At 46.0% G+C, this 13,911-nt stretch overlaps 1 non-coding gene across 1 annotated transcript; it reads right to left on the bottom strand.

Moving 5' to 3' along the window:
- Positions 1 to 10,607: 10,607 nt before the first annotated feature.
- Trnai-aau (transfer RNA isoleucine (anticodon AAU)) lies at positions 10,608 to 10,679 on the bottom strand. Its single transcript has one exon. It is a non-coding gene; the product is annotated as a tRNA-Ile (tRNA).
- Between the last annotated feature and the right edge of the window lie 3,232 nt (positions 10,680 to 13,911).

Below are 13,911 nucleotides of genomic sequence, written 5' to 3'. Positions count from 1 at the left end.
AATTGTTCGTCATCACAGATACTGTTTGCTATACGGCCACGACGCGCAACTGATTTCCAAAATTCATCTTTCTCCTGTGAGGATGGAACTTACGACCCCTGGTTTATTACACCAGTGCTCTACCACTGAGCTAAAGAGGCGCGGCCTAGCGGTATTCTTGGGTACTTCGTCCTTACGGTCGTCTGCATCATCAGACTTTAGCTGACAACACTTCATATTACCGGCTAATATTTGCAGCTATGGCGACAAATTACTGCTTGGCTACACATCTGACACGTAACCGATGTGCTCTACAAACAACAACACTTGCATTTCAGAACATGTCTTTCACACATGTCTACAAAATCACCTTCACCTTCAAATACAGTTTCCTTGCGACTGACAGAGACGTAGGCAAAGTTTAAAGTTGCTATTTCCACTAAATCTCGTTAATCAGAAAAACGGTAATTTACACCTGCAGCGGAAAAGAATTCCATTCCGCCCAGCGTCTGGCTCGAACCCACGACCCTGGGATTAAGAGTCTGACACTCTACGCGACTGAGCTAGCCGGCTACCTCGGAGAATACCTCCCGGGTAGCACGTCACACAGTACTCGTTTGGGTTGGGTGGTCCCACACAGAATCTCTCCATGATGCCTAATGTTTTCCTAACGTCACACTCGTCACGTACTTCACTTTTATGTAATAATCATTTCTGAGAGGTAAAGAAATTGCATGACAACATGCTGAGCTAGTGGCGTCAAAATTAACACACATACTTTATGTGACTCAAAAGCCGAACGAGTTACTTTCCGACGTTGTTTTAGATGTGCAAGTGATAGTCAAAACTCGCTGTGTCGGCACTCTGCCGACCATTTCGCTAGATAACACCGGTCTTGTTGTGTGTGTTTCAAGCTCAAGAGCATCTCCAAGCAAAAAATGGTCAACAGCAACATTCAGACGGTTTCGTACTGCTCAATTGCTACCCTTAAAACGTTATGTTTCTTTTTCAGAACTGGAAAAACACAAGCGTGTCAGCATTCGAACCTGTAATCTTCAGATCCGAAGTCCGACGCCTTATCCATTAGGCCACACGGTCACTGACGACCAACATTTACATGTATACGACTCATCTCGAAACGCTCACACCCCTGAGGATTTGTGTTTTCGTTCTACACAGCCGCTGCCCCTTGCTCTTTCCCACCCATTCGTTACATTCAACCTCTGACGAGACCGACCAAATATAGACTGAGAAACAAGACCACACACTTTGTGCATTCGGAATCGAAGGCAGGGCGTCCCTCGCCGCATTTGCTACGATTGCCATTTGCTACTTCTGCAGAAGCGGCGGCGGCGGCGGCGATGCTTCATCTGCGCCATTCGCCTTAATCGCATATGAGAGTAATTCTTAAAAAAACGCCTGTCGCTAATTGTTCGTCATCACAGATACTGTTTGCTATACGGCCACGACGCGCAACTGATTTCCAATAATCATCTTTCTCCTGTGAGGATGGAACTTACGACCCCTGGTTTATTACACCAGTGCTCTACCACTGAGCTAAAGAGGCGCGGCGTAGCGGTACTCTTGGGTACTTCGTCCTTACAGTCGTCTGCATCATCAGACTTTAGCTGACAAAACTTCATATTACCGGCTAATATTTGAAGCTATTTCGACAAATTAATGCTTAGCTACACATCTGACACGTAACCGATGAGCTCTCCAAACAACAACACTTGCATTTCAGAACATGTCTTTCACACATGTCTACAAAATCACCTTCACCTTCAAATACAGTTTCCTTGCGACTGACAAAGACGTAGGCAAAGTTTAAAGTTGCTATTTCGATTAAATCTCGTTAATAAGAAAAACGGTAATTTACACCTGCAGCGGAACAAAATTCCGTTCCGCCCAGCGTATGGCTCGAACCCACGACCCTGGGATTAAGAGTCTGACACTCTACCGACTGAGCTAGCCGGCTACCTCGATGAATACCTGCCGGGTAGCACGTCACACAGTACTCGTTTGGGTTGGGTGGTCCCATACAGAATCTCTCCATGATGCCTAATGTTTTCCTAACGTCACACTCGTCACGTACTTCACTTTTATGTCATAATCATTTCTGAGAGGTAAAGAAATTGCATGAAACATGCTGAGCTAGTGGCGTCAAAATTAACACACATACTTTATGTGACTCAAAAGCCGAACGAGTTACTTTCCGACGTTGTTTTAGATGTGCAAGTGATAGTCAAAACTCGCTGTGTCGGCACTCTGCCAAACATTTCGCTAGTTAACACCGGTCTTGTTGTGTGTGTTTCAAGCTCAAGAGCATCTCCAAGCAAAAATGGTCAACAGCAACATTCAGACGGTTTCGTACTGCTCAATTGCTACATTAAAACGTTATGTTTCTTTTTCAGAACTGGAAAAACACAAGCGTGACAGCATTCGAACCTGTAATCTTCAGATCCGAAGTCCGACGCCTTATCCATTAGGCCACACGGTCACTGACGACCAACATTTACATGTATACGACTCATCTCGAAACGCTCACACCCCTGAGGATTTGTGTTTTCGTTCTACACAGCCGCTGCCCCTTGCTCTTTCCCACCAATTCGTTACATTCAACCTCTGACGGGACCGACCAAATATAGACTGAGAAACAAGACCACACACTTTGTGCATTCGGAATCGAAGGCAGGGCGTCCCTCGCCGCATTTGCTACGATTGCCATTTGCTAGTTGTGCAGAAGCGGCGGCGACGACGACGACGACGACGACGACGACGAATATCGCGAGAGGCTCTGAGATATGTGAGAAATACATCTATAAAATGTAATTCAGACTGCCTCGTCCCACCTTATGCTGTACCGCTTTGGCAAATGCTTTATCTGCGCCATTCGCCTTAATCGCATCTGAGAGAAATTCTTAAAAAAACGCCTTTCGCTAATTGTTCGTCATCACAGATACTGTTTGCTATACGGCCACGACGCGCAACTGATTTCCAAAATTCATCTTTCTCCTGTGAGGATGGAACTTACGACCCCTGGTTTATTACACCAGTGCTCTACCACTGAGCTAAAGAGGCGCGGCCTAGCGGTATTCTTGGGTACTTCGTCCTTACGGTCGTCTGCATCATCAGACTTTAGCTGACAACACTTCATATTACCGGCTAATATTTGCAGCTATGGCGACAAATTACTGCTTGGCTACACATCTGACACGTAACCGATGTGCTCTCCAAACAACAACACTTGCATTTCAGAACATGTCTTTCACACATGTCTACAAAATCACCTTCACCTTCAAATACAGTTTCCTTGCGACTGACAGAGACGTAGGCAAAGTTTAAAGTTGCTATTTCGATTAAATCTCGTTTATAAGAAAAACGGTAATTTACACCTGCAGCGGAACAAAATTCCGTCCCGCCCAGCGTCTGGCTCGAACCCACGACCCTGGGATTAAGAATCTGACACCCTACCGACTGAGCTAGCCGGCTACCTCGGTGAATACTTGCCGGGTAGCACGTCACACAGTACTCGTTTGGGTTGGGTGGTCCCATACAGAATCTCTCCATGATGCCTAATGTTTTCCTAACGTCACACTCGTCACGTACTTCACTTTTATGTCATAATCATTTCTGAGAGGTAAAGAAATTGCATGACAACATGCTGAGCTAGTGGCGTCAAAATTAACACACATACTTTATGTGACTCAAAAGCCGAACGAGTTACTTTCCGACGTTGTTTTAGATGTGCAAGTGATAGTCAAAACTCGCTGTGTCGGCACTCTGCCAAACATTTCGCTAGTTAACACCGGTCTTGTTGTGTGTGTTTCAAGCTCAAGAGCATCTCCAAGCAAAAATGGTCAACAGCAACATTCAGACGGTTTCGTACTGCTCAATTGCTACATTAAAACGTTATGTTTCTTTTTCAGAACTGGAAAAACACAAGCGTGACAGCATTCGAACCTGTAATCTTCAGATCCGAAGTCCGAAGCCTTATCCATTAGGCCACACGGTCACTGACGACCAACATTTACATGTATACGACTCATCTCGAAACGCTCACACCCCTGAGGATTTGTGTTTTCGTTCTACACAGCCGCTGCCCCTTGCTCTTTCCCACCAATTCGTTACATTCAACCTCTGACGGGACCGACCAAATATAGACTGAGAAACAAGACCACACACTTTGTGCATTCGGAATCGAAGGCAGGGCGTCCCTCGCCGCATTTGCTACGATTGCCATTTGCTACTTGTGCAGAAGCGGCGGCGACGACGACGACGACGACGACGACGACGAATATCGCGAGAGGCTCTGAGATATGTGAGAAATACATCTATAAAATGTAATTCAGACTGCCTCGTCCCACCTTATGCTGTACCGCTTTGGCAAATGCTTTATCTGCGCCATTCGCCTTAATCGCATCTGAGAGAAATTCTTAAAAAAACGCCTTTCGCTAATTGTTCGTCATCACAGATACTGTTTGCTATACGGCCACGACGCGCAACTGATTTCCAAAATTCATCTTTCTCCTGTGAGGATGGAACTTACGACCCCTGGTTTATTACACCAGTGCTCTACCACTGAGCTAAAGAGGCGCGGCCTAGCGGTATTCTTGGGTACTTCGTCCTTACGGTCGTCTGCATCATCAGACTTTAGCTGACAACACTTCATATTACCGGCTAATATTTGCAGCTATGGGGACAAATTACTGCTTGGCTACACATCTGACACGTAACCGATGTGCTCTCCAAACAACAACACTTGCATTTCAGAACATGTCTTTCACACATGTCTACAAAATCACCTTCACCTTCAAATACAGTTTCCTTGCGACTGACAGAGACGTAGGCAAAGTTTAAAATTGCTATTTCGATTAAATCTCGTTTATAAGAAAAACGGTAATTTACACCTGCAGCGGAACAAAATTCCGTCCCGCCCAGCGTCTGGCTCGAACCCAAGACCCTGGGATTAAGAATCTGACACTCTACCGACTGAGCAAGCCGGCCACCTCGGTGAATACCTGCCGGGTAGCACGTCACACAGTACTCGTTTGGGTTGGATGGTCCCATACAGAATCTCTCCATGATGCCTAATGTTTTCCTAACGTCACACTCGTCACGTACTTCACTTTTATGTAATAATCATTTCTGAGAGGTAAAGAAATTGCATGACAACATGCTGGGCTAGTGGCGTCAAAATTAACACACATACTTTATGTGACTCAAAAGCCGAACGAGTTACTTTCCGACGTTGTTTTAGATGTGCAAGTGATAGTCAAAACTCGCTGTATCGGCACTCTGCCGACCATTTCGCTAGTTAACACCTGTCTTGTTGTGTGTGTTTCAAGCTCAAGAGCATCTCCAAGCAAAAAATGGTCAACAGCAACATTCAGACGGTTTCGTACTGCTCAATTGCTACATTAAAACGTTATGTTTCTTTTTCAGAACTGGAAAAACAAAAGCGTGACAGCATTCGAACCTGTAATCTTCAGATCCGAAGTCCGACACCTTATCCATTAGGCCACACGGTCACTGACGACCAACATTTACATGTATACGACTCATCTCGAAACAATCACACCCCTGAGGATTTGTGTTTTCGATCTACACAGCCGCTGCCCCTTGCTCTTTCCCACCCATTCGTTACATTCAACCTCTGACGTGACCGACCAAATATAGACTGAGAAACAAGACCACACACTTTGTGCATTCGGAATCGAAGGCAGGGCGTCCCTCGCCGCATTTGCTACGATTGCCATTTGCTACTTCTGCAGAAGCGGCGGCGGCGACGACGACGACGACGACGACGACGACGACGACGACGAATATCGCGAGAGGCTCTGAGATATGTGAGAAATACATCTATAAAATGTAATTCAGACTGCCTCGTCCCACCTTATGCTGTACCGCTTTGGCAAATGCTTTATCTGCGCCATTCGCCTTAATCGCATCTGAGAGTAATTCTTAAAAAAACGCCTGTCGCTAATTGTTCGTCATCACAGGTACTGTTTGCAATACGGCCACGACGCGCAACTGATTTCCAAAATTCATCTTTCTCCTGTGAGGATGGAACTTACGACCCCTGGTTTATTACACCAGTGCTCTACCACTGAGCTAAAGAGGCGCGGCCTAGCGGTACTCTTGGGCACTTCGTCCTTACGGTCGTCTGCATCATCAGACTTTAGCTGACAACACTTCATATTACCGGCTAATATTTGCAGCTATGGCGACAAATTACTGCTTGGCTACACATCTGACACGTAACCGATGTGCTCTCCAAACAACAACACTTGCATTTCAGAACATGTCTTTCACACATGTCTACAAAATCACCTTCACCTTCAAATACAGTTTCCTTGCGACTGACAGAGACGTAGGCAAAGTTTAAAGTTGCTATTTCCATTAAATCTCGTTAATCAGAAAAACGGTGATTTACACCTGCAGCGGAAAAATATTCCGTTCCTCCCAGCGTCTGGCTCGAACCCACGACCCTGGGTTTAAGAGTCTGACGCTCTACCGACTGAGCTAGCCGGCTACCTCGGTGAATACCTGCCGGGTAGCACGTCACACAGTACTCGTTTGGGTTGGGTGGTCCCATACAGAATCTCTCCATGATGCCTAATGTTTTCCTAACGTCACACTCGTCACGTACTTCACTTTTATGTCATAATCATTTCTGAGAGGTAAAGAAATTGCATGACAACATGCAGAGCTAGTGGCGTCAAAATTAACACACATACTTTATGTGACTCAAAAGCCGAACGAGTTACTTTCCGACGTTGTTTTAGATGTGCGAGTGATAGTCAAAACTCTCTGTGTCGGCACTCTGCCGACAATTTCGCTAGTTAACACCGGTCTTGTTGTGTGTGTTTCAAGCTCAAGAGCATCTCCAAGCAAAAAATGGTCAACAGCAACATTCAGACTGTTTCGTACTGCTCAATTGCTACATTAAAACGTTATGTTTCTTTTTCAGATCTGGAAAAACACAAGCGTGACAGCATTCGAACCTGTAATCTTCAGATCCGAAGTCCGACGCCTTATCCATTAGGCCACACGGTCACTCACGACCAACATTTACATGTATACGACTCATCTCGAAACGCTCACACCCCTGAGGATTTGTGTTTTCGTTCTACACAGCCGCTGCCCCTTGCTCTTTCCCACCCATTCGTTACATTCAACCTCTGACGTGACCGACCAAATATAGACTGAGAAACAAGACCACACACTTTGTGCATTCGGAATCGAAGGCAGGGCGTCCCTCGCCGCATTTGCTACGATTGCCATTTGCTACTTCTGCAGAAGCGGCGGCGGCGACGACGACGACGACGACGACGACGACGACGACGACGAATATCGCGAGAGGCTCTGAGATATGTGAGAAATACATCTATAAAATGTAATTCAGACTGCCTCGTCCCACCTTATGCTGTACCGCTTTGGCAAATGCTTTATCTGCGCCATTCGCCTTAATCGCATCTCAGAGTAATTCTTAAAAAAACGCCTGTCGCTAATTGTTCGTCATCACAGGTACTGTTTGCAATACGGCCACGACGCGCAACTGATTTCCAAAATTCATCTTTCTCCTGTGAGGATGGAACTTACGACCCCTGGTTTATTACACCAGTGCTCTACCACTGAGCTAAAGAGGCGCGGCCTAGCGGTACTCTTGGGTACTTCGTCCTTACGGTCGTCTGCATCATCAGACTTTAGCTGACAACACTTCATATTACCGGCTAATATTTGCAGCTATGGCGACAAATTACTGCTTGGCTACACATCTGACACGTAACCGATGTGCTCTCCAAACAACAACACTTGCATTTCAGAACATGTCTTTCACACATGTCTACAAAATCACCTTCACCTTCAAATACAGTTTCCTTGCGACTGACAGAGACGTAGGCAAAGTTTAAAGTTGCTATTTCCATTAAATCTCGTTAATCAGAAAAACGGTGATTTACACCTGCAGCGGAACAAAATTCCGTTCCGCCCAGCGTCTGGCTCGAACCCACGACCCTGGGTTTAAGAGTCTGACGCTCTACCGACTGAGCTAACCGGCTACCTCGGTGAATACCTGCCGGGTAGCACGTCACACAGTACTCGTTTGGGTTGGGTGGTCCCATACAGAATCTCTCCATGATGCCTAATGTTTTCCTAACGTCACACTCGTCACGTACTTCACTTTTATGTCATAATCATTTCTGAGAGGTAAAGAAATTGCATGACAACATGCTGAGCTAGTGGCGTCAAAATTAACACACATACTTTATGTGACTCAAAAGCCGAACGAGTTACTTTCCGACGTTGTTTTAGATGTGCAAGTGATAGTCAAAACTCGCTGTGTCGGCACTCTGCCGACAATTTCGCTAGTTAACACCGGTCTTGTTGTGTGTGTTTCAAGCTCAAGAGCATCTCCAAGCAAAAAATGGTCAACAGCAACATTCAGACTGTTTCGTACTGCTCAATTGCTACATTAAAACGTTATGTTTCTTTTTCAGAACTGGAAAAACACAAGCGTGACAGCATTCGAACCTGTAATCTTCAGATCCGAAGTCCGACGCCTTATCCATTAGGCCACACGGTCACTGACGACCAACATTTACATGTATACGACTCATCTCGAAACGCTCACACCCCTGAGGATTTGTGTTTTCGTTCTACACAGCCGCTGCCCCTTGCTCTTTCCCACTTATTCGTTACATTCAACCTCTGACGAGACCGACCAAATATAGACTGAGAAACAAGACCACACACTTTGTGCATTCGGAATCGAAGGCAGGGCGTCCCTCGCCGCATTTGCTACGATGGCCATTTGCTACTTCTGCAGAAGCTCCGGCGGCGACGACGACGACGACGACGACGACGACGACGACGAAGATCGCGAGAGACTCTGAGATATGTGAGAAATTCATCTATAAAATGTAATTCAGACTGCCTCGTCCCACCTTATGCTGTACCGCTTTGGCAAATGCTTTATCTGCGCCATTCGCCTTAATCACATCTGAGAGTAAATCTTAAAAAAACGCCTGTCGCTAATTGTTCGTCATCACAGGTACTGTTTGCTATACGGCCACGACGCGCAACTGATTTCCAAAATTCATCTTTCTCCTGTGAGGATGGAACTTACGACCCCTGGTTTATTAGACCAGTGCTCTACCACTGAGCTAAAGAGGCGCGGCTTAGCGGTACTCTTGGGTACTTCGTCCTTACGGTCGTCTGCATCATCAGACTTTAGCTGACAACAATTCATATTATCGGCTAATATTTGCAGCTATGGCGACAAATTACTGCTTGGCTACACATCTGACACGTAACCGATGTGCTCTCCAAACCACAACACTTGCATTTCAGAACATGTCTTTTACACATGTCTACAAAATCACCTTCACCTTCAAATACAGTTTCCTTGCGACTGACAGAGACGTAGGCAAAGTTTAAAGTTGCTATTTCCATTAAATCTCGTTAATCAGAAAAACGGTAATTTACACCTGCAGCGGAACAAAATTCCGTTTCGCCCAGCGTCTGGCTGGAACCCACGACCATGGGATTAAGTGTCTGACGCTCTACCGACTGAGATAGCCGGCTACCTCGGTGAATACTTGCCGGGTAGCACGTCACACAGTACTCGTTTGGGTTGGGTGGTCCCATACAGCATCTCTCCATGCTGCCTAATGTTTTCCTAACGTCACACTCGTCACGTACTTCACTTTTATGTCATAATCATTTCTGAGAGGCAAAGAAATTGCATGACAACAAGCAGAGCTAGTGGCGTCAAAATTAACACACATACTTTATGTGACTCAAAAGCCGAACGAGTTACTTTCCGACGTTGTTTTAGATGTGCAAGTGCCAGTCAAAACTCGCGGTGTCGGCACTCTGCCGACCATTTCGCTAGTTAACACCGGTCTTGCTGTGTGTGTTTCAAGCTCAAGAGCATCTCCAAGCAAAAAATGGTAAACAGCAACATTCAGACGGTTTCGTACTGCTCAATTGCTACATTAAAACGGTATGTTTCTTTTTCAGAACTGGAAAAACACAAGCGTGACAGCATTCGAACCTGTAATCTTCAGAGCCGAAGTCCGACGCCTTATCCATTAGGCCACACGGTCACTGACGACCAACATTTACATGTATACGACTCATCTCGAAACGCTCACACCCCTGAGGATTTGTGTTTTCGTTCTACACAGCCGCTGCCCCTTGCTCTTTCCCACTTATTCGTTACATTCAACCTCTGACGAGACCGACCAAATATAGACTGAGAAACAAGACCACACACTTTGTGCATTCGGAATCGAAGGCAGGGCGTCCCTCGCCGCATTTGCTACGATGGCCATTTGCTACTTCTGCAGAAGCGGCGGCGGCGACGACGACGACGACGACGACGACGACGACGAAGATCGCGAGAGACTCTGAGATATGTGAGAAATACATCTATAAAATGTAATTCAGACTGCCTCGTCCCACCTTATGCTGTACCGCTTTGGCAAATGCTTTATCTGCGCCATTCGCCTTAATCACATCTGAGAGTAAATCTTATTAAAAACGCCTGTCGCTAATTGTTCGTCATCACAGGTACTGTTTGCTATACGGCCACGACGCGCAACTGATTTCCAAAATTCATCTTCCTCCTGTGAGGATGGAACTTACGACCCCTGGTTTATTAGACCAGTGCTCTACCACTGAGCTAAAGAGGCGCGGCCTAGCGGTACTCTTGGGTACTTCGTCCTTACGGTCGTCTGCATCATCAGACTTTAGCTGACAACAATTCATATTATCGGCTAATATTTGCAGCTATGGCGACAAATTACTGCTTGGCTACACATCTGACACGTAACCGATGTGCTCTCCAAACCACAACACTTGCATTTCAGAACATGTCTTTTACACATGTCTACAAAATCACCTTCACCTTCAAATACAGTTTCCTTGCGACTGACAGAGACGTAGGCAAAGTTTAAAGTTGCTATTTCCATTAAATCTCGTTAATCAGAAAAACGGTAATTTACACTTGCAGCGGAACAAAATTCCGTTTCGCCCAGCGTCTGGCTGGAACCCACGACCATAGGATTAAGTGTCTGACGCTCTACCGACTGAGATAGCCGGCTACCTCGGTGAATACTTGCCGGGTAGCACGTCACACAGTACTCGTTTGGGTTGGGTGGTCCCATACAGCATCTCTCCATGCTGCCTAATGTTTTCCTAACGTCACACTCGTCACGTACTTCACTTTTATGTCATAATCATTTCTGAGAGGCAAAGAAATTGCATGACAACAAGCAGAGCTAGTGGCTTCAAAATTAACACACATACTTTATGTGACTCAAAAGCCGAACGAGTTACTTTCCGACGTTGTTTTAGATGTGCAAGTGCCAGTCAAAACTCGCGGTGTCGGCACTCTGCCGACCATTTCGCTAGTTAACACCGGTCTTGCTGTGTGTGTTTCAAGCTCAAGAGCATCTCCAAGCAAAAAATGGTCAACAGCAACATTCAGACGGTTTCGTACTGCTCAATTGCTACATTAAAACGGTATGTTTCTTTTTCAGAACTGGAAAAACACAAGCGTGACAGCATTCGAACCTGTAATCTTCAGAGCCGAAGTCCGACGCCTTATCCATTAGGCCACACGGTCACTGACGACCAACATTTACATGTATACGACTCATCTCGAAACGCTCACACCCCTGAGGATTTGTGATTTCGTTCTACACAGCCGCTGCCCCTTGCTCTTTCCCACTTATTCGTTACATTCAACCTCTGACGAGACCGATTAAATATAGACTGAGAAACAAGACCACACACTTTGTGCATTCGGAATCGAAGGCAGGGCGTCCCTCGCCGCATTTGCTACGATGACCATTTGCTACTTCTGCAGAAGCTCCGGCGACGACGACGACGACGACGACGACGACGACGACGACGACGACGAAGATCGCGAGAGACTCTGAGATATGTGAGAAATTCATCTATAAAATGTAATTCAGACTGCCTCGTCCCACCTTATGCTGTACCGCTTTGGCAAATGCTTTATCTGCGCCATTCGCCTTAATCACATCTGAGAGTAAATCTTAAAAAAACGCCTGTCGCTAATTGTTCGTCATCACAGGTACTGTTTGCTATACGGCCACGACGCGCAACTGATTTCCAAAATTCATCTTTCTCCTGTGAGGATGGAACTTACGACCCCTGGTTTATTAGACCAGTGCTCTACCACTGAGCTAAAGAGGCGCGGCCTAGCGGTACTCTTGGGTACTTCGTCCTTACGGTCGTCTGCATCATCAGACTTTAGCTGACAACAATTCATATTATCGGCTAATATTTGCAGCTATGGCGACAAATTACTGCTTGGCTACACATCTGACACGTAACCGATGTGCTCTCCAAACCACAACACTTGCATTTCAGAACATGTCTTTTACACATGTCTACAAAATCACCTTCACCTTCAAATACAGTTTCCTTGCGACTGACAGAGACGTAGGCAAAGTTTAAAGTTGCTATTTCCATTAAATCTCGTTAATCAGAAAAACGGTAATTTACACTTGCAGCGGAACAAAATTCCGTTTCGCCCAGCGTCTGGCTGGAACCCACGACCATGGGATTAAGTGTCTGACGCTCTACCGACTGAGATAGCCGGCTACCTCGGTGAATACTTGCCGGGTAGCACGTCACACAGTACTCGTTTGGGTTGGGTGGTCCCATACAGCATCTCTCCATGCTGCCTAATGTTTTCCTAACGTCACACTCGTCACGTACTTCACTTTTATGTCATAATCATTTCTGAGAGGTAAAGAAATTGCATGACAACAAGCAGAGCTAGTGGCGTCAAAATTAACACACATACTTTATGTGACTCAAAAGCCGAACGAGTTACTTTTCGACGTTGTTTTAGATGTGCAAGTGCCAGTCAAAACTCGCGGTGTCGGCACTCTGCCGACCATTTCGCTAGTTAACACCGGTCTTGCTGTGTGTGTTTCAAGCTCAAGAGCATCTCCAAGCAAAAAATGGTCAACAGCAACATTCAGACGGTTTCGTACTGCTCAATTGCTACATTAAAACGGTATGTTTCTTTTTCAGAACTGGAAAAACACAAGCGTGACAGCATTCGAACCTGTAATCTTCAGAGCCGAAGTCCGACGCCTTATCCATTAGGCCACACGGTCACTGACGACCAACATTTACATGTATACGACTCATCTCGAAACGCTCACACCCCTGAGGATTTGTGTTTTCGTTCTACACAGCCGCTGCCCCTTGCTCTTTCCCACTTATTCGTTACATTCAACCTCTGACGAGACCGACCAAATATAGACTGAGAAACAAGACCACACACTTTGTGCATTCGGAATCGAAGGCAGGGCGTCCCTCGCCGCATTTGCTACGATGGCCATTTGCTACTTCTGCAGAAGCTCCGGCGGCGACGACGACGACGACGACGACGACGACGACGACGAAGATCGCGAGAGACTCTGAGATATGTGAGAAATTCATCTATAAAATGTAATTCAGACTGCCTCGTCCCACCTTATGCTGTACCGCTTTGGCAAATGCTTTATCTGCGCCATTCGCCTTAATCACATCTGAGAGTAAATCTTAAAAAAACGCCTGTCGCTAATTGTTCGTCATCACAGGTACTGTTTGCTATACGGCCACGACGCGCAACTGATTTCCAAAATTCATCTTTCTCCTGTGAGGATGGAACTTACGACCCCTGGTTTATTAGACCAGTGCTCTACCACTGAGCTAAAGAGGCGCGGCTTAGCGGTACTCTTGGGTACTTCGTCCTTACGGTCGTCTGCATCATCAGACTTTAGCTGACAACAATTCATATTATCGGCTAATATTTGCAGCTATGGCGACAAATTACTGCTTGGCTACACATCTGACACGTAACCGATGTGCTCTCCAAACCACAACACTTGCATTTCA

This window comes from Schistocerca gregaria, chromosome 3, assembly GCF_023897955.1.
Source record: "Schistocerca gregaria isolate iqSchGreg1 chromosome 3, iqSchGreg1.2, whole genome shotgun sequence".
Taxonomy (NCBI): Eukaryota; Metazoa; Arthropoda; class Insecta; order Orthoptera; family Acrididae; genus Schistocerca; species Schistocerca gregaria.
This window is presented reverse-complemented; position numbering and strand designations above follow the sequence as displayed.